Source organism: Marmota marmota, unplaced genomic scaffold (genome assembly GCF_001458135.2).
Source record: "Marmota marmota marmota unplaced genomic scaffold, marMar, whole genome shotgun sequence".
Lineage (NCBI taxonomy): Eukaryota > Metazoa > Chordata > Mammalia > Rodentia > Sciuridae > Marmota > Marmota marmota.
The window spans coordinates 26661325-26680199 of NW_026000037.1; the positions used below are offsets into that span (position 1 = coordinate 26661325).

General features: G+C 39.5%; 1 protein-coding gene across 1 annotated transcript in view; it reads left to right on the forward strand.

Annotated features, from left to right (window-relative positions):
* The first annotated feature begins 6476 nt into the window (after positions 1-6476).
* The window catches only part of Thsd7b (thrombospondin type 1 domain containing 7B), an 814215-nt gene continuing 801816 nt past the window's right edge, over positions 6477-18875 (forward strand). Inside the window, exon 1 of the mRNA XM_015479140.2 lies at positions 6477-6991. The gene's annotated coding sequence lies outside the window, so the exon portion shown is untranslated. The remainder of the gene's footprint in view (positions 6992-18875) is intronic.

The following is an 18875-nucleotide window of genomic DNA, read 5'->3' on the forward strand; positions in this document are numbered from 1 at the left end:
AATAATTTCCTTCAGGACTCTCTCCAGTGCTTACAATGGTGCCTGCCACAAAGTGATTCTCAGTCTGTTTGTTCAACGAATGCACAGTCTTGCCTGGCACCTGGCAAGATCAGCTTCTGTAAACATAAGGTGATAAGGGTGCTGGTTGTTACAAACATAAGGTGATAAGTGTTTCTATTAATGTCACATGACCAAGGGAAGCCTGACCCTCTCGTTCAGAGTCTTCACACATCTTAGTCCATCAACAAGTACTTACTGAGTGCCTGCTGGGTACCAGAAATTGTGTATTGCAGGAAAAAAAGAGAACTATCTTCCTTATCCTCAAGGAACTAACATTGCAGTTGAGGGGACTTGACTAATGGCTACATAACTACTAGAGAACAGTATGAGATGGTATACAGTTAATTGAAAAGCTGAATGGCATATACAATGCATATTAAAGGAGTCTGATAAAGCGAAGAAATAGATAACTGTAAAGTAAAATTAGATCCAGGACAATTTCTTAGAGGAGGTGGGACTGTAAGGGGAGGTAAGGTTTGCAAGGCTGGAGAGGGTGACACAGAGACCCCTGAAACCAAAGTAAAGGGCAGGGGTGATAAGCATGGGTAGAAAGTTAAGGTGGGCCAGATTAGGAAGGACCCCAAAGAGAGTGAGATTATAACTCACACCATTCATTGATTCATGGAACATGTATTGAGGACCCATCGAGTGCCAGGCATGGAAGGTGTGTGTGTGTGTGTGTGTGTGTGTGTGTGTGTCCTCATGGGATTCACACTTTTGATGAGATGATACATAATGAACAACCATGTAGCAAAATTTCAGACTGTGATAAGTGCTATGAAGAAAAATAAGACGTAATAAAGAAATACGGAGAGATGGAACATGCTATTTTCTATAGGAAAAAGGTTAGGGAAGTCTTTTTCTGTTGAGCTGGTATTTATGAAGGGACCCATATAAAGTGACAAGATGAGACAATAGTAGCTTTCTGGGAATCAAAGTGATATGACAGAGTATTTTAGGAAGATAACACATAATATAGAGAAAGGTAGAGAGTCAATGAGGTAGCCAGCAGCAAGGGAAATGGCATAATTCAGAATTTATGAAGAATAAACTAGAAAGGTTTAGTTACAAAGGGCTTCTTTTATATATTTTCCTTCCAATACCAAGTGCATTGGTTTCATTCCCCTATATAATTGGGCACTGCAGTTTAAACGATAAGGGAAAAAAAAAAAAACAGCTCTTCTATTCATCCCACCACCCCTCACATCTCACTTTTGTGCACTGCAGCTTGTGATCTGTTGACAACACTGTCATTTTTCAGCGTTTTCTATCACTCCTACCTGAAAGGGACCTGCTACCTATTAGATAGACTGATGTCCTTGGAAAACAGCAAAATAGAAGATACACGTTCTCTTGCTCATCTTGTGAAACTTAGGCCTGTGAGTATTGAATGGCTTTGTGCCCAGTAGAAGAGGATTAAGTTTGCCAAATCTTTGGATAGTAACAAGCTCCAATCTACATAACACCTGGTCTTTACAGCCCAAGTCATTATGAATGTAGTCCAAGTTGTCACTCCAGGGGTTTTATTATTTCCACATCAGTTGGAGTTGTTTCTTATATGTATGGAAGTTACCTGCCTATGTTATTTACCTTGGTTAGTATAAATTGAGTGAGTGCCTCTCCCAACTTGGCTGTGGTCTGGTTATTTTACAGAGCAGTGGAGAAGAAGGATGATCACACACCAGATCTCTTGGTCAGTAAATAGTATTGGAGGCTGAGCAGACAAAGAAAGAACTCAGATAATGTTGGGATTTGAGTGGGGAGGAGGGGGCTGCTAGGACAGGGATCAGAAGCAAAGGTCTCAGAGTTGGCCAAATGGGAGACTCATTGCTGTTAATCTTCTCTGTAACACTCCTGTATGACAAGTGAACAGACCCAAGATCTAGAAGTTCAGATGAAGAATTTAGGATTTAGAATTTTTCAAAAGAGACTTTAGATCTTGAGGTAACACGTAGATGTCAGACTTGGGGAGAGATGGAGAAGTAGAAGTAGAAATGAAGATATTAACAATACCTTCCAAATATCCATCAAATCCACTTGGTTCTCTCCCTTTCCTTTAAGTTACCATCATCTCTTGTCTTGACCACTGGTCTCCTTGCATTTTATTTGCTCATGCATAGCACCAGTGTGATCTTTTTAGTCTGAACTAGCTGGGTGTGTTGATGCACACCTATAATCCCAGAGGCTCATAAGGCTGAGGCAGGAGGATCACAGGTTCAAAGCCAGTCTTAGCAACTTAATGAGGCTGTAAGCAACCTAGTGAGACCCTGTCTCAAAACAAAAACAAAAACAAAATCAAAACTCTGGAGATATAGCTTAGTGGTTAACTGACATTAGGTCAATCCCTTGTCCAGCCCCCCCCCCCCAAAAANATCATGCTAAGTGAAATAAGCCAATCCCCCCCCCAAAAAAAAAAAAAGTCTAAATTGGATCACATTGTTTAGATGGTTAAAGCCACCTGTCGGCTTACAAACCTGCCAGCTCTGCTCTTTCCCTGTCTCTCCCAGCCTGCCTTATGGCCCTCCTCACTATTCTTCAGTTACTTCAGCTCCTGATGGGTTCTTTATGTGCTAAGCAATTCCAGCCACAGAATCTTTGGCTATGCTATTCCTCTTTCCCCCCTTTTCTTGGCTGATGCCTACTTATATGAGATGCAATGTATCTTGGAAGCCAAAAAAACGCACACATTCGTGCCAGGCTGCCTGGCCAAATCCAAACTTTTCTACTCATCAGTTGTGTGACTTTCAGTAACTTGATTAAACTCTCTATGCCTTTTGTGTAACATGGAGCTGATAATAAGGTCTTGGGGTGATAATAAGGTTATGGGGACCCAATAGTATATGTAAAGGATCTATACTTAATACCTACTATCTAGAGAAATCTCAGTGTTACTTTCCATTATCTTTGAGGTTTGAGCCTAAAGGTCATTTCCTCTGATTTTGTCTAATCCTGACCCTTTCTTTTCACTCCCTCCCTGGTATTTCATTTCTTTTACACAGAACTCTTCAATATTATATATTTGTAAGAATTTATATACCTGTGTACTTACTGCCCCTATTAGACTATATACTCCACAAGGTCAAGGACTTAGCCCAGTATATCACTTAATAATCCATACCTACGGTAGTGACAAGCACATAGGAGACACTCAGCAAATATGCTTTTGAATGAAACTGAGGCTGATGGTTCAGGACTAAGCTTGTGAATGCTGACAGTCTGCTGGGAAAGCTTGGGCACCTCAGAGGAACCAAGCTGGGCCACAGGCCAGTGGAATTCCACTACACTACTTTTTAAGATATTATCTTTACATTGTATTTTAAGATGTTGACATATCAAAATCAAATTACTGGACCAAGCTCAAAACTTACATTAATATGCCAGAATTAAATGTTCTTTTTTGGCAGAATTTTTTTTTTTTTTTTTCAGATTTGCCATAGGATCTCATCCAACCTGGAATTGGCTTGAATGAATTTTGTAAACGAGACAATCATGGTTCTTTTTCTCTTCCCTGCTCCTCCTGTTCTGTTCTCCAAAGTGACTGAATATTTGACTCAATTCACTGCTTCTGTGGATGGGCTATAGTAGACATGAGCATCGACTTCCCGGGTGAAAAGCTAAAAATACTGGCTCCTACTTGCATTCCTCACTCCTGTTTGAAATGGGCTTCTTTATCTCTGATTTGTTTAATGCCACTGACTGTTTATTTCATTTACACAGTGTTTTCCCATCCAAGCTTGTTAGACTGTATGGAGAACATCATGTTCAGAAAGAGCAATGGAAAACATACACAGCAACAGAAATGGAAATTTAAACTCCATCAGTTCTCGAATAGCATCAGGTTACTTGCTCTATAGCTCCCCTTTGAATTTCACTACAGAATCTACTCCCAACAGACCTTCTCCTCCTACCCCTCCCCTCCTCTCCCATTGTTCTATTGTTTTGCTTCCTGCTCATTAGAAGCATGGTGGTGACTGTGGCCTTTGGCATCTGTGCATTCAGGGTTAGGGGGATTTCTTATCTCCAGCTTATTTTTCACCCCTATTGATCTATTTCTTACACCTATTTTTCAAGACTACCTTCTTCCAAATTCTTTATTTTGTCCCTTCTTTGGTAAAATTTCTGTTCCCCTCTTCATTTTCTACATTTCTTTCCCTGTCTAGGCTATACTTTAAATGTTTTAAACCCTAATCTGAATTTTAAGGGCAGTGTTTTTATCAGCACCAAGTTGACTGTGTTGGCAAGAAACTGAAATTATCAGTAAAATCTTTATTAAAAATATAAACTGGGAGTTTGGGCTACAAGAGGAAAGCAGGAGTTGGAAAAATCTGTATCTGTATTTTTTTGTCTAACAGATTTGTATGCAATTGAATAATATCAGATAAGGTTCAGGCATCTTATACACTTTGACTTTGCTGATATACCTGCTGTCTGTGCAGTGCCTCAAAGAAAAGTGACTATTCTGTAGAAATGAAAGAATTGGATATAATATTCATGGATTTCATATTTTAGAAAAACCTTAGATTTCATTCTTATAAATTACTTTTTTTATTTTAAGAAGCCAAATATGTAGAACATAATTGCCATATAATTACTCTCTCATATCCTAGATTAAAAAACTGGGAGACCAAGTACAAACAACATGACAGAGGAAAGTTGTGTTTTAAGAACCAAGTATCCTTATGAGAATTATGTTATTGTTGAGGTAGAGTACAGGGTTAATGAGAATAGGCTAGCATATTAAATTTAGAATGCATATTGAAATGGCCAGGCTAAAGAAAAATAATATATGTTATTGCATCTGAAGAGGGAGGTGAACCATAATTCCTATGACATCCATAAATGACATATTCAGAGGTCATCGCTGAAAACTTTTTTCCAGAAAGGTTGCAAAAATAAGTATTTATGTGTGCATGGATGTGATCTGAAAATGTGGCACTGATTCGGGAAGACTGAAACCTGGGAAGCCTGGGTGTAACTGTTCAGGAAAGCGGAAATGTTTTTCTTTGGCTGTTGTTCCTCAAGTTACTTAAATGAGACTCATTGACTATTGATCTGTATATATCGAGATTACAATAAAACATAATGGACCGGTTTCTCTTTCGCCTGGCTCACAGGACTGGCATTTTACCTCTCAGGAGTAACAAATCATGGTCTTGAATCTGGGGAAATATTCTGGGGTCTAGATAATAGTCGATATATTTTTAAGACAATGATGTCAGAAAGAAAAGCATAAACTAGAATGTGACAGTAGTGCTCCTGGGGAAAATAATGACTGCTGCCTAAAGTAGTCAGGCTTTCCCACGTTCAGAAGCTGTCCCACTGCAAGCTGGGTTGAAGCTCCTCACCAAAGTATTCACGTTTCCCTTTACAATGCCACTTATATTCTTTTGATTTGTTTTTTTCCCCCCTGGTGACAGATCCTGGCTGCTCTATTTATCTCTTTAATCTAATTTGTGCTATGACATCAAGCTTTAATTTATCATTATTATTTTGCTTCTCTTTAAGCACCCATGGTGTGCCAGGCATTGGATAAAATAGAAAAGATACATTCCCTGCTGTCGCTGGGCTCACACATTTAAACAGAGATGACAGGCAAAATATCCAGTAATTGGCAATAGTAGTCCTCATGCTTTTTTCCCCTTCTCCCTTTTGAAGCAACTTCATCTCTCTGAACAAGCTTAAGAAGTTCCCTGGATCAAAGGTGTCAAAAACCTGGAGGGTTTGAAACAAGTGTCAGAGTAGGCAAACGACTTTCAGATGTGACTCTGCTCCTCGCCTACCCACGTGCTCTTTGCTCTGCACTCCTACCTCACCTGGGTGCACTCTGACTTTACAGCTCCTGGGCTGTCTCAGGTGTCCCTACTTGGCTGGGGAAGGCTCTCTTGCCTGGCCTCCCGGCAGCTTCCCCAGAATTAATACCCCCCACCCCCCACCCCCGCAAATCCTTTAGACAAGATGCCCCAGAGCTAGAGATTTTCTGAGGCTCTGGTTGAGGTGGGTTGACAACCGCTGGGAACCACTCAACCAGGGATGTTCAGGCAGGTGCGAACCCAGTTCCTGGCGTTTCCCCAGAGATGCCCTCAATGTATATTCTTCATCTTTTTTTCCCCTTCTCTTTCTCTCTTCCACATATCTTGCTAGGACCTTCTTTTGTCATTTTCCTAATAACCCTGAAGCCCTCTCCTGCCTGGGGACTGCAGAGGAACACTGGGCCATTCGGACCGTGCGGGATGGCTCAGTGAGAGTGTGCTTTATCTCTGAATGTTGGCATTCATGACTGTTAGGGTGAGTTATAAGTGGGGGCCAAGAACAACCGGACTCTCTTCCTCTTTTTCTCCCATCGTTTCGCGAAACCTGGAGGAGCAAAGCGCTCGCTCTTTTCCGCAGCGCTCAGCGGGTTGGGTACCCGGGGCTGACTGGAGAGTCTCACTCAGACCATACCTGCACCCCGAAGCTTTAAAGTTGCGGAAAACAGTTGCGGGGAGCAGAGGAGGCTAGGTTGCGGTTAATGCATCCGCTGCTGCTCGCCAAAAGGAGCGGGCTAAGTTGAGGGTCAGGCGGGTACGCTGCTGGAGGGAGGGGAGGAGGATCAAGCGGCTGGGAGGAGAGAGAAGGGAGGGGCGGCGGGGAGCAGCTGCTGGGGGAGGCGAGGCGCAAGGTGGCTCCCCGCGGCCCCGCGCCCCGCGGCTCCCGGGGACGCACCAGGCAGCCAATGGCTGCACAGAGGTGTACAGCAGATGGCGTCCGACTGCGCGGTTCCTTCCTTCCACCTCTTCTTCCTCCTCCTCCAGTGCTGAGGAGCCAGAGTCGCCGCCGGGTTGCCAGACGCTGGAATGGGTGGTCTCCCGACACACACCACCATCTTTCTTGCACTCGAGAAGCTTGGGCTCGGCGGCTCCCAGAGGCTGCGGCTGCGGCTCGGGCGAGGCGGGTGAGTGCGGCCGCGCTGCGCCCAGAGCTGGGGATGCCGGGTCCACTTGGCCGGCCAGCGGGGGCGTGAGGTGACAGCGCCCGGGGTTGGGGGCGCGCTACCAGCACAGACTTTGCTCTTTCCTCACCCGGCTGCCTCCCTCGCTCCTTCTTGCCTGACAGAGCGGGAACTTGGAAGCGGAGCTTCTTGGACGCCTCTGGCTTGGATCTGCGGAAAGGAAGGCTACCTAGGGCGCAGCGTGCGGGATCCCTTCAGCCGGCTGGCTGGGCAGACTGGGACACCCCCGCTCGCAGCTTGGGAACCGACCTTAGGCAGTAGGATTAGCGATGGGATGGGGGCGACAGAGCTCTGTTCACTCCACCTCTAGCTTGCTTTGGAGGGTGCCCATAAAGGGAGCCGTGTTCCCCATCCTGCGCCGGGAGCCTAGGAGCCAAGGATTGAGGGCGGGGAGTTCTGTGGGCTTTGCGAACAGGTTAACTGAGGGGATCCCTTTCCATAGCGCTGACTGCGAAATCTGCGCGTGGGCGTTCAGTGGCCCTGGAGGATAGCTGAGCAAGCCAAGAAGTTTTGTATCTTCCTCTGATTTATCGGCAGAGTGTTAGTAGGCTGTAGCAACAGTTTACATTTCCATGTCCGTGTGGGGTCGAGGGTATGCTGGAGAGAATGGGACTTGCGGGTCCGACGTGACAGCCTGTTATTTATCAAGAGAAAACTGGGAATGGTACGCGTGAGAGGCAAGGAGGACGACAAACATATTTTCAAGAGCACGACCCATCTGCACCTGTCACCTTTCGTGCTGTATGTTCCGCTGTATTAAAGTTATTTGAATATGAAAATGAAATCTCCCTTTTTAGGCGTCTGCATGTTTTGACTATTGAAGTTGGGAAGCTTGGAGTGGTGTGTGTGTGTGTGTGTGTGTGTGTGTGTGTGTGTGTGTTGGGGACAGGAACATTAAGCTCTCTGGCTCTCTTTAAATACAAGAAGAAAAAAACTTTATTTAAAGGGAGGGACAGATGATCTAATGATATATATTTTTTTTCTTTTTGGAATACCTGAACTCTAAACATCCCTTAAGAGCTCTTGCGATTCAATTCTGTACAGGAAGGTGGAGTTTGTCTAAGATTGTGGGGTTTTGGCATGGCCTAGGGAGGATTCCAGTGTTCATTGGAGTGCTCTATTTATTGCAGTGCTCTATTTATTGCCAGAGTGGTCTGCTGGTAGCCTGCAGTTTCCCACCTTCAAGTGTACTGGTAATCTTATAAATGACAATCTGGTAAAGAGCCTGCCTGGCTTTTCAGTACACCTGTGAGTGCTCTGTTATTATGGAAATGGCAATCCAAACAGGCAGGGGTCACACCAATCAGGTTGTGGGGTGTGTGTGTGTGTGTGTGTGTGTGTGTGTGTGTAGTGTCTGTCTGGAGTTTCCTTTTAGCAGGCAAACTTTGGGTGTCAAAGTGATATACTTATTCCCCTGACAGTGTTGAGACCATCTGGGTTTGTTGGATAACTGGGGGTGGGGAGGTGATCTCCAGGGAAGCCTTTTTGTGTTTTTGACCATACTCAGCTGCTGGTTAAGGCTTCCTGGAAGCCACTTAGGATGTTACTAACCAAATCAAGAGATCCTGTTCAGTGGTGAGTGAATGCTCATGTCTTAGTGGGCTAAAAGCTAGCTAAATTCCCTGTCTTGAGGCTTCACTTTGATGCACTGCTGTTTTTAAACCTCAGTGCCATTAATAACAGGAATGCTCTTTTAAAACTTAATGTGACCGGTTCTCTGTTTTCCTTGGGTAGATGAGCCAGGGGAGTAAATTCCCTGTAATTGACATTTACCTTCCTGGCTTTTTGTTGTTGTTGTTGTTGTTTGTTCTAAACCTATCTGCTGGGAGTGAAGGACTGGAAACTTTTTTATGCAAATTTAAGTAAAATTATAAAGATGATTCTTTTGACCCTGTAACAACATAATTATTTCCACAGAGTTGTGGATGTAATTGTTAATTTTAAAAAATGGTCACATTACCATAGACACTATTGGAAGCCATTCAGGTTTCTCAAGATTGGAGATTAATCCATGGTAAGAACTTGGAGATGTGTGGTCCGGGAAAGGACTGATACTGCTGGTAGATTTCAATAGTCTATTTGAGGGTTCTTAACACAGTGGGTTCACTTTATATATACCTTTAATAGTAAATCGATAGTTGAAAAGTGATATTTCTGATGTTTCTCAATCCCCCACCATGTTTTAATCAAAGTTGTTGCTTGTTAAAGAGTTGAAAGGCTGAGAAACAGGAACACTATTAGATAGTAAATGATTACTGATTATGAAAACCATATAAACCCAACTCTACTGTTCAAGGACTGACATTAATACACTGGTAACTAGATGTACCATTCTGTTCTCTGTTGAGTGTTCCTTTTAAGAGAAAGAGATAGAAAAGTGGTACTGCTAAAATGCTCATCAGAAAGGCTATTAAGGTCTTCGTCTACTTGCTGCAGATCCTATTTCTGAAGGAACAATTGTTTTATTAGCATCTGTTAAAAAAGTTTGTCTTTAAATCACAGACTACAGAAGCAGAATGAAAAGATAGGAGTTAAATTAATAGAAGAGGAGTGTCCAAACAAGACAAATTCTAAGGCATGTCGGCTCATTTTAATTACACTTCACAAGTTGAGACTGAAGTCATGTGCTTCTTTCAGAGAAAAACAATCTTGCCCAATCTGCAATTTTGCTGTTCTGCACACCTTTGTAAAGATTAGGCATTAAAATAATAACACTGATCTTCAGAAGTTTGAATAGAATGATGAAGAATAGTTGACTGGTCCTATTGGGTCAACAGTCAAAATGACAAATATATATGATTAAAATAAACAGATTAAAGAATTCCAAGCAATGACAACTATACTAGTTGGTAGGGGAAAAGAACAGCACCATGAAAATCAAAGCTTTTGAGACACTCCACAAATGAAGTGTAAAGGGTGGATCTTTGAATAAAAAGAGTAGGGGTATTGCAGTATCAAAAACTATTTATATGAGCTCCTTAGATGTGATTTTGGATTTTTCAGTATGGGTTGCATAAATGCTTTGTTTTCAAAAGAAGACATTTCCTATGTATAACTCCAAAAGAAGCAGCTGTAATCACTTCACCACCAGTCAGCTTCCTAAATATACCACAGGTCCTTAATTTAGAGCTGTTAACAGGATTAATATCTAAGTGATAATTAACACATTAAACCTGTGAAAGTAGGAGGACTTTTGTTTTTTAAACTCCACTTTTAATTCTAGAAATCTACTATTGTCAGTTTCATAGGACTCTGGTTTTGCAGATCTGAAATCATTGGCACCCTTGCTTTAAGATAAACATTTTATTCACCCTTTAAAACTTCTCCATTAATTGAGATTATCTTGTTGATGGTTTTAGTGGGAAAATAACAGTGAATAATCACGAATAGTAAACAGTGACTATTGATGAAATGAGGGGTATTGAGTACAGTTCCCTGGTAAGCTTGTTTGTACCTCTTGAGAAAGAAGGAAATAGGAGTCCTGGTAATGGAACTCCTAGGCTCATGCTTTCATTTTGAGTCATGATTCCAGGAGAGGACCATTCATGCAAAATATTTACACGTAGTTATTTTTCTGCTTTGTAATCTACTGTGATTTCTAATGAGCATTCTATAGCTACTAGATCAAGCGTTTGAGAGGGAAATAGAATATTAGTGAAATTTTAGTTACTTCATACCTTTTGGTGAAATTGTGAAACCAACTCTGGAGGTATTATAGAATAGAGTTTCGCCAGCGTGCATGTCAGTGTTATTGCTGGAGGGGAGGAGTTAAACAATTCAGTCATCTGGTACACATTAGAGCTATATATTTTAAGAGTGTAAACATGCTGGTATGAATAGAGACATTTGAGAGCATTATGAAATTTGTATTACTTTTTTCGTCATTATGTATTTTCACAACATGTTCCGAAAGCACAACTTTTTGCTAAAATGTGGAAATCTAGAATTTTTGGAAGTTTAAAAAAGAGGTCTTCATAGCAGAAAAGATTATACATTAACCTAGATGTGGGGAATTGGTGAAAATATGGAAATGTTTCCTGTATGGAACAGTAGGCTATCATTTTTAAACTAGTTTTTTTTTTTTTTTTCTTTTTGCAGCAAGGGCCGTGATGCATCTTTTGATTTTGCCTCTCTAGGCATATTTTAATTGTGAATCTCTTATAATTAAACGTGCTGTAGCTAAAAACAGAATCATACATAGCTAATGCACAAACAATTCTTTAGTTCCTTGACTGGTAAGAAGCTTGTTGCTCTGTTCCACTTGCCTGCATGAGGACTGGCTGCAGATTTGTGCCCAAGTGTTATGTTAGCAAACAGTTCATTACTTCCAGAGGAATCACAATGTTGAAAAAAGCTCTAGACTTCACGGCAGTTAGGCAGGATTGGTCTTAGACTGTAGTTTTGTAGTAATGCATATTTTAATTTTGTGTTCTTTCAAATGGTTATTTTAAAAAGCAAACCATGGAGTATGCATAAATGAAGGATTTAATTATAGTAAGATTAAGACTTGCAGTAATCTCTTGCAGAATTTGCTTCTGGGCTCTCTTGTATTGATTTCTACCTTTTGTGCTTACATTAGACATATTCAGGGAGATTTGGCCAGTGTGCATTGATACAGCCTTAAAGGATGTAAAAGTATTGAAGTATTTCTGTGCTAGTAGGTAAATGGGTACTCTCTGAACTCCCACCCTCCCCACCCCCCATAGATGCCATTTCCTGGGTGTCCTACAGAACACCATTTGGCCACTTCTTGATATAGTCACTAAGAGTATTAACTCACTTGGCATGACAATGGAGCCTTGGGTCCTGCTCTAGGGATATTGTCAGAATCTTCTAATTGGTTTGTGCCTGACACTACCAGTAGGCAAATATTTTTAATATTATTCCTTGGTATTTTTACTTATAAATGTAACCATTGGCATTGTGCATAGTTTAACTTGAAATTTGTTTACATTTACATTTTAGTGTTTTCTAACACATGTATCCGTTACAGTACTGAAATATTGTTATTCTATTGCATATATTTACATTACCTAAGAGCCCAAGGATATTGAAACATCTTTCAACTGATTTTCAATTCATATAAAGCCACTCTACTTTCAAATTAATTTGCTTTCTTGGAAAACGTAAAATAAGAATGCTAAAATGTAAAACAAGAATATTCTTAGGGGCAGAACTAAATTTCTAACCCAGATCATCTGTCAAAACATTAAATCCTTCTCCCTCACATCTGTCTTAGACCAAAATCTATGTATACAAGAATAATTTAACAATGCTTTTCTTTTAGAAAAAAATAATTATTTTTTTCTACTTCCTCCATTTTCAGTCTTCAGATAATTTATTTCATATTGACTTTCATTCATTGCTTTGATTCAGTATTGCTAATGGGGCTTCATTTGATCTGAATTGATGCATTCCTTAAGCTGAAATATGTCTGGCTGATCACAGAGAAGCTAGGGATATTGATGACTTTGAGGACCAAGGGATACTTGGATGCTTTCTTCTGGATCTCTTGTGGCTAAAACTAAAACATTGTTAGATAGGCCCTGAAAAAAGCATAAAGTATGCTTCTTGAACAGAAAAAAAATAGTATTCCACATCCCATCTAAGTTTAACTCATGCCACTCATGAATTTTGTATCTCATTCTGTATTCTCTCAGGCCTGTCTCCCACAAGATTCACACTCCCTCTGTCCCTAGTTATCCACAGTTTGCCCATTAGTCAAGATCCAGTTTTAATTATACTTCCACTGGGCTTTCTCTGCTCATACCAGTTTGCAAAGCGCTGTCTTTGGCTGAATAACTGAGGTGGTAAATTCTGATTTTAATGTTGAGTCTGTTTTCTTTAGCATCTACTTGTAGAGTTCTGATGGTTAAGACTTTGAGTGGGAAAAGGCACTATTCTCTACTGAGAATTTGGAGGGGAAAATGTGAAAGAGAATTGGGACAGGATGACATTAGCCATTTGAGGATTCATAAGTACAGGATGTACACCAGGCTAAGTGCATTAGCATTAGAATTGCTTTGTCTAATCCTCATAATGTTGCAAAGAGGGTATTGTTATCTAGTTCCATTTTTTTTTTAAATGCTAGAAAACAGAGGCTGAGGGACTTTATACTTTGTCTAATGCCAGTACAACTTGAAAACCACAGAATCATGATTTGCATCATGGCCTAGTTTATTGGCCTACAAGGATTATTCATGTACTGATTCACTAGGCTACTCTAGAGTCTAAAGTTTGGGCAACAAGTTCAGTCTTGACCTCTGCAGGAATTTCTTCAAAATGAATGAGTGCATATACTCACCAGCTGCCAGAGTCTCTGCAAACAATGGAGGTGGCTGATGGAAAGAGTATTGCTGAATCACTTCTATCTGGAGGTGGAAGTGTCATTTGGAGATATGAGGAAAGGCTGTGTTTGGTTTTGGCACAGACCTTGTGTGTGAAGATTATATCTTAGAGTTGTAAAGAGCTTAAGATGTTCACATATAAAAATGTTGACTTCTGGAGGAACCATTGGAAAATTCAGGAAATAGAAAATGTACACCATATTCCTATTGATTAATGGTTTATCATTAAGAGGGAACTATTTTTGACAAGTGTGCAAAACCTTAGCTTTGAAATTGGCATAAAGAGGAAAAAAGAGGGAAAATGATTTTTCAGATGTGGGTGGGTGTGGATGAACAGTGGCCTTGGTTATTCCTGAGATTTGGCCCTTGTCTGTCGTCTTTGTGTGTATTCCGATGGAAGGTGTCCTTGGTCAAAGGGGACAACTTAGAAGAACTGTTCTGTGGTTAAGCATGCATGACAAGTCATAGTTTTAAAGATCTCTTAGAAGTATGAGATCTCCTGATGTGAAATTCCATGGAATGTATAATAAACCCATTTCCAATATCAATGCCTCTTAATTTTTATAGAAATATGCTGTTGGAATATGACCAGTTTCTTTTTGCCTCTGGCAGAATCATATATAAAGAAGTGCAGAAGAGTTGTAAAGAGATTTTTTTTTTACTCATTCCAAGAATGAACTTTTTCATATTCAGAACTGTCTGGAAGTGTGATAGGCTGTCTCAAGGAAATGTGAGTTTCCTATCTCTGAGTGTATTCAAGCAGAGGATGAGCAACTACATGTCAAGATATTTGCAGAGTGGACACATGAATTGAAGATTTATTGAGCACATACTGTGTGCCAAACACTGCTCTTCATGTACTGATTTATGAAGTCCTCTCAAAAAACGTGTGAGGCTGGTTGTATTACGATTATTTTCCCACATCATATTAGTAAGTAACTTACCCTAGGTCAGGATTTACACCTAGGCAGTCTTGTTCTAGAGCAGCACTATTGAAATGAAGTATAAATGCAAGCTACAAATACATTTCCCAAATTCACTCTTACATTTTTTAGTAGCCACATTAGAGGAAGAAAACAAGCATTGAAATTTTTTATTAATAAATTTTGTTGATTATAATTTTATTAATATATCTAGAATTTTTCATTTCAACATGTACTGATTATGAAAAGTTATTAATGTGCTGCTTTAGATCTTGCATGTACCAAGTATTAAAATCCAGTCTGTGTTTTATTACATTGGAGGAACATCTTGGTTCAGTCTAGTCATGTTCTAATTGCTCAATAGCCACTCGTGGCCAACATACTGGATATGCCCAGAACCCATGCTACTGACAGTCCCTTTCTCTTGCCTGCCTGTTAACTGCCAGGTTTTCTTCTAATGGATATACCATCAGTTGCTGCACAGGCAACTGATTCTATTAAGTTTTCCCTTAAATATCCGCACAAATAATATATTAGAAAAATGCTTAAAACACTCCCATGACTTCTTTTGGAACACATTTACTTTTAAACCTAAAAGATAAGGTTCCTTTATATCTCATCTGTAAAAACTACTGAATACCATATACCTTTCATTGGTGAAGACCGAGCACATCTGGCTTTCATTCACTTCACCATTATATATACATGATACATCACCAAATCACCTTGCCCATCTTGTTTCCAGGCTAAAGAATCTGTTTCTTTTGTTGTTTTTGTTTATGAGTTGTAGTATATGTGTAGCCAGCTGCATATGAAATGGGCATAGATTACGATCTGTTTATGGGGCATGAGAAAGGAAAAATAAACTTTTAAGACTGAGCCTAACCGGTTTTTCTAATTTGCACCTGATGCCCATTTCTCAGCCCTCTTTTACTATGTCACTATTATGATTACTGTAGTCAGAAATTACATGTGGCCCACCAAAGTGATATTTCTGATCAAATTGTAGTAATTTTTTGGTAGGGTTGTTCGTTTCCTGGCAGGTTGCGTTCTTCCCAGTGATCTGAAGGACTTTTCTCAAGTTGAATTTCTGACAGTAACCGACCCTCTGGGCTGTGACATGCTTCAATTGAAAAAACAGAATGCAACATGATTTTCATTGTGTGGAACATGTTAAAAAAAATCCTGTATTTCCTTTGTGAGTGCAACATCTATCAAACTATTTGTAAAACTATATGTGTGAAACATTTTAATAATTTAAAATCTTTCGGTGTGGGGGGCATATTACATACATAGCTTAAATCTGACTTTAATTGTTTAAAAAAGACTATTAAGAACAAGGCTTCTGTTAGAAAAATTCTAAACTTCACGGGGAGGAATTTTCTTGTGAAGACAGAGTCTATGAATGTGTCATCTAATATTATGTGCATTATTATTAGATATTTCATTTGGAATTAAAACATAATGCTTGTGGACATAATATATTTCCAGTTACTTCTTTTAGGTTTTTTAAAATATAACTAAGCAGTTTGTACACAGCAAGGTAAATTAATGTAAAGTAAATGATGTGCTTGTAAGTTATATGAATAAATTCAAAGATTATTTATTGAGCACCTGCTGTGTTCATGGCACAGAGTAGATAAAAGTAAGTATAAGATACCAACCCAATTTCTAGAAATTACAGCCTACCTGGGGAGATGGGACATACACATCCTTTGCCCATAGCAAAACCAAATCACTTTGTTTATATATGTCTATCTTTCCAAGTAGGAGCTCCATAAGAGCAGATAATGTGTCTTAATCTTATTTGGATCCTCATCACCTTGCAGAGAGTAACTATACATAGCTATGTGCTGAGATAAATGAAAGGGGTATGCTGGTTTTATTTACACATATTAATTAAAGTATAGCTACAATGCTATTATTTATAATGGGATCACCTACATTAAATTTGCATTTTAAATAAAGAAGAGGAATAAAGTCTAGTCTCAATCCCTTTTGTGCTCCTCTGACCAGATCAGCTTTGCTGACTCTATTGACTTCTAACAGCTCAGCTGCACTAAGGAAAAAAAAATTATGTTCACCTAAAGGCAGTATGTGGATATGGATCTCTTTTTCAAAATGCCAAGATCATACTTTGATTTAAACTGAGTCATGGACTCCTTCAATATAAAATTTTTTTTTTTGTTTGTTTAGAGGCTGAAGAACCCAAACTGGGCTCCCAATGTCTGTTGAAGAATACACTGCTAAACACTTCCAGGACAACCATTAAAAATTAGTAAAGCTATGTAACCTGCAGAGCTGGAGCCCTCTTGGACTATTCAGTTAAGGGCATCTAGCCGGCTGTGCTACCATTTGGGCCATTTGAGCTGGTTACAAAAGTGGATGCAGTGAGGAGACTAGATCACAGGGAAGACATTTCTTTGGCATTTTACATGCAAAGACTTCAGTGCCCTTTGATAGATTGAAATAATTCTTCTTAGCCTATTGGGTTCCTCAAGCAAAATTTAGCCAATGATTATGTACTATTTGTCTACAGTGTGTCATATATTATGCTTGGCCTGGTTGGGGTATATGGCAGTACTTGAAAATTGGCCCTGCACTTATAGAATTTTTATGGGGCTTGTGTAGAGGTAGGAAGGAAATGGCAAGGATGCTTCAGAGATACAAATTGCATCTGGGGATTTTATAGATGAGTAGATCCAGGATGAGAAGGAAGGAACTGGTCTCCCTGTGTATCTATTTGTTTTTGCTACAATTTTCTTGACATTATTTTTGATTCTAGACTACTTATGTTATTCTTTCAATCTGATTTTTGATATCCTCTTTAATATAAAATCTTATTGCACAGTGTTTGAAGCTGATGGCTTAAGAAAACTCTTTAAGATTAATTAAAAACAACAATGATAAGAATACTCCTCTGTAGCCTGGTAATGCAAGCAGAATAGTTTATTGGTCCACATAAAACTTAATAGCATTCTCAAACTCTGTTTTGAAAACTTGTGATGCTCACAGTGTAAATAAGTGAGACCCAAAACTTCATAATCTAAAGTAAACAGTTTGTCCAGGTGTGTCAGAGTGTGACAGGGAAGTGTACACAAGGACAGAATTATCCATTAATTTGGCAATAGGTTGGCAATCATAAATGGATGGTGAGTGCCTACAAGATAAAAGCACCTGGTATGGCAACATAGTCGTTCAGCCCCAACAACTGAAAACTGAGATGCTCAAAATAGTATGAAGTCATTCATGCTGTGATGCCTGAGGAAGTGAAAATAGAATAATGGAAATTTAGTAGGGCATACATGTACAGGTACACGCCCCGCCCCCCAAAAGGAAATGTACACCTATTTGAATGATAGGAAAGAGAATTCAAGATGAGAGATGAAGGAAAATAGAGAAGAGGAAGCAGAAAATTTAACTGAAATTGAAAAAAAGCAGCTGTTGGGATTGGACATGTTTAGAAATATTATTTGATTGAAATTAACAAATGGAATGATTAAAATGGATGGAGGGAAAGAAAGCATAGTGCTCCAGAGACGTAGACAGTTACAAAGGTGGGAGGAATTTGTACAATCTAGTTAGATTATGCATTGTCTTGACTTTAGAGAAACTTTATGAACAAGAGCAAAAACAAAGAGGAGAGAAATGAAACAGTGAATGGTGTAGTGAAAGTTATTGCTGTTTATAATGTACTGTCAGGAATTCATTCATAGTACTTATGTAAGCTCAAGTCTTCCCCATTTAAAACCAGGGGGATACTCTTTCCAGTTATATTCTCATCTTGTGTTGACTTTTCAAAATTCTAGCTTTTGAAAGTAGAATTTGCTCATCTTTGTGCTCCCCCTTCATATCACCCAGTGAGGATTCTGCCCCTACTTCTCCAACTGACGTAGTTCTTTCCAGAGTCACAAATTATTTTCCAGTTGTCAAATCTAATGGACACTTTCCAATCTTAATTATGATTATTAAAAGAAAAATCTTAGTATATAAAAGGAGCCAAGAATGGACTGGCAAAGTCTCCATGATCCTGCCATTTTGATTTTCCTTTTAAAGTTGCCAAAAATAACTACTGAGGATTTACACAAGGGAAACGGGTCATTTTGAAATAAATGTGAACTGAAAAAGATTAAAATGTAAAATTTTGCCAATAAAGCATAACTCCAAAGTAGAGTTGAAATTGGTCGATTAGCCTTTGGAAATTGAACAATACATGGGTAAGTAAAGGGAAATTTCATTAGAACTTATTAACATAAAATAGAAGTGTTTTATGGCAGATACCCTATTAACTCTATGGGGAAGTGTTGCCGGTGTAGTCATATTTCTCTTCCTGGAGGGCGTTGACATCAAAATGTGTAAAGGGGCAATGTTTTGAAGGGATGCATAAAGATGGTCATGTCCTTAGACATAGATGCCCAATGAGCACCCAGTGTTTATTGATCAAGAGTGTGGAGAGAACAAAGGATATACTTTGTGCTTGTAGAATACTCTGGTTGACAGTGTTACCAATGAAATTGTCTTTATAAGAACACCTGCCAACCCGTTTGAGTAGTTCTG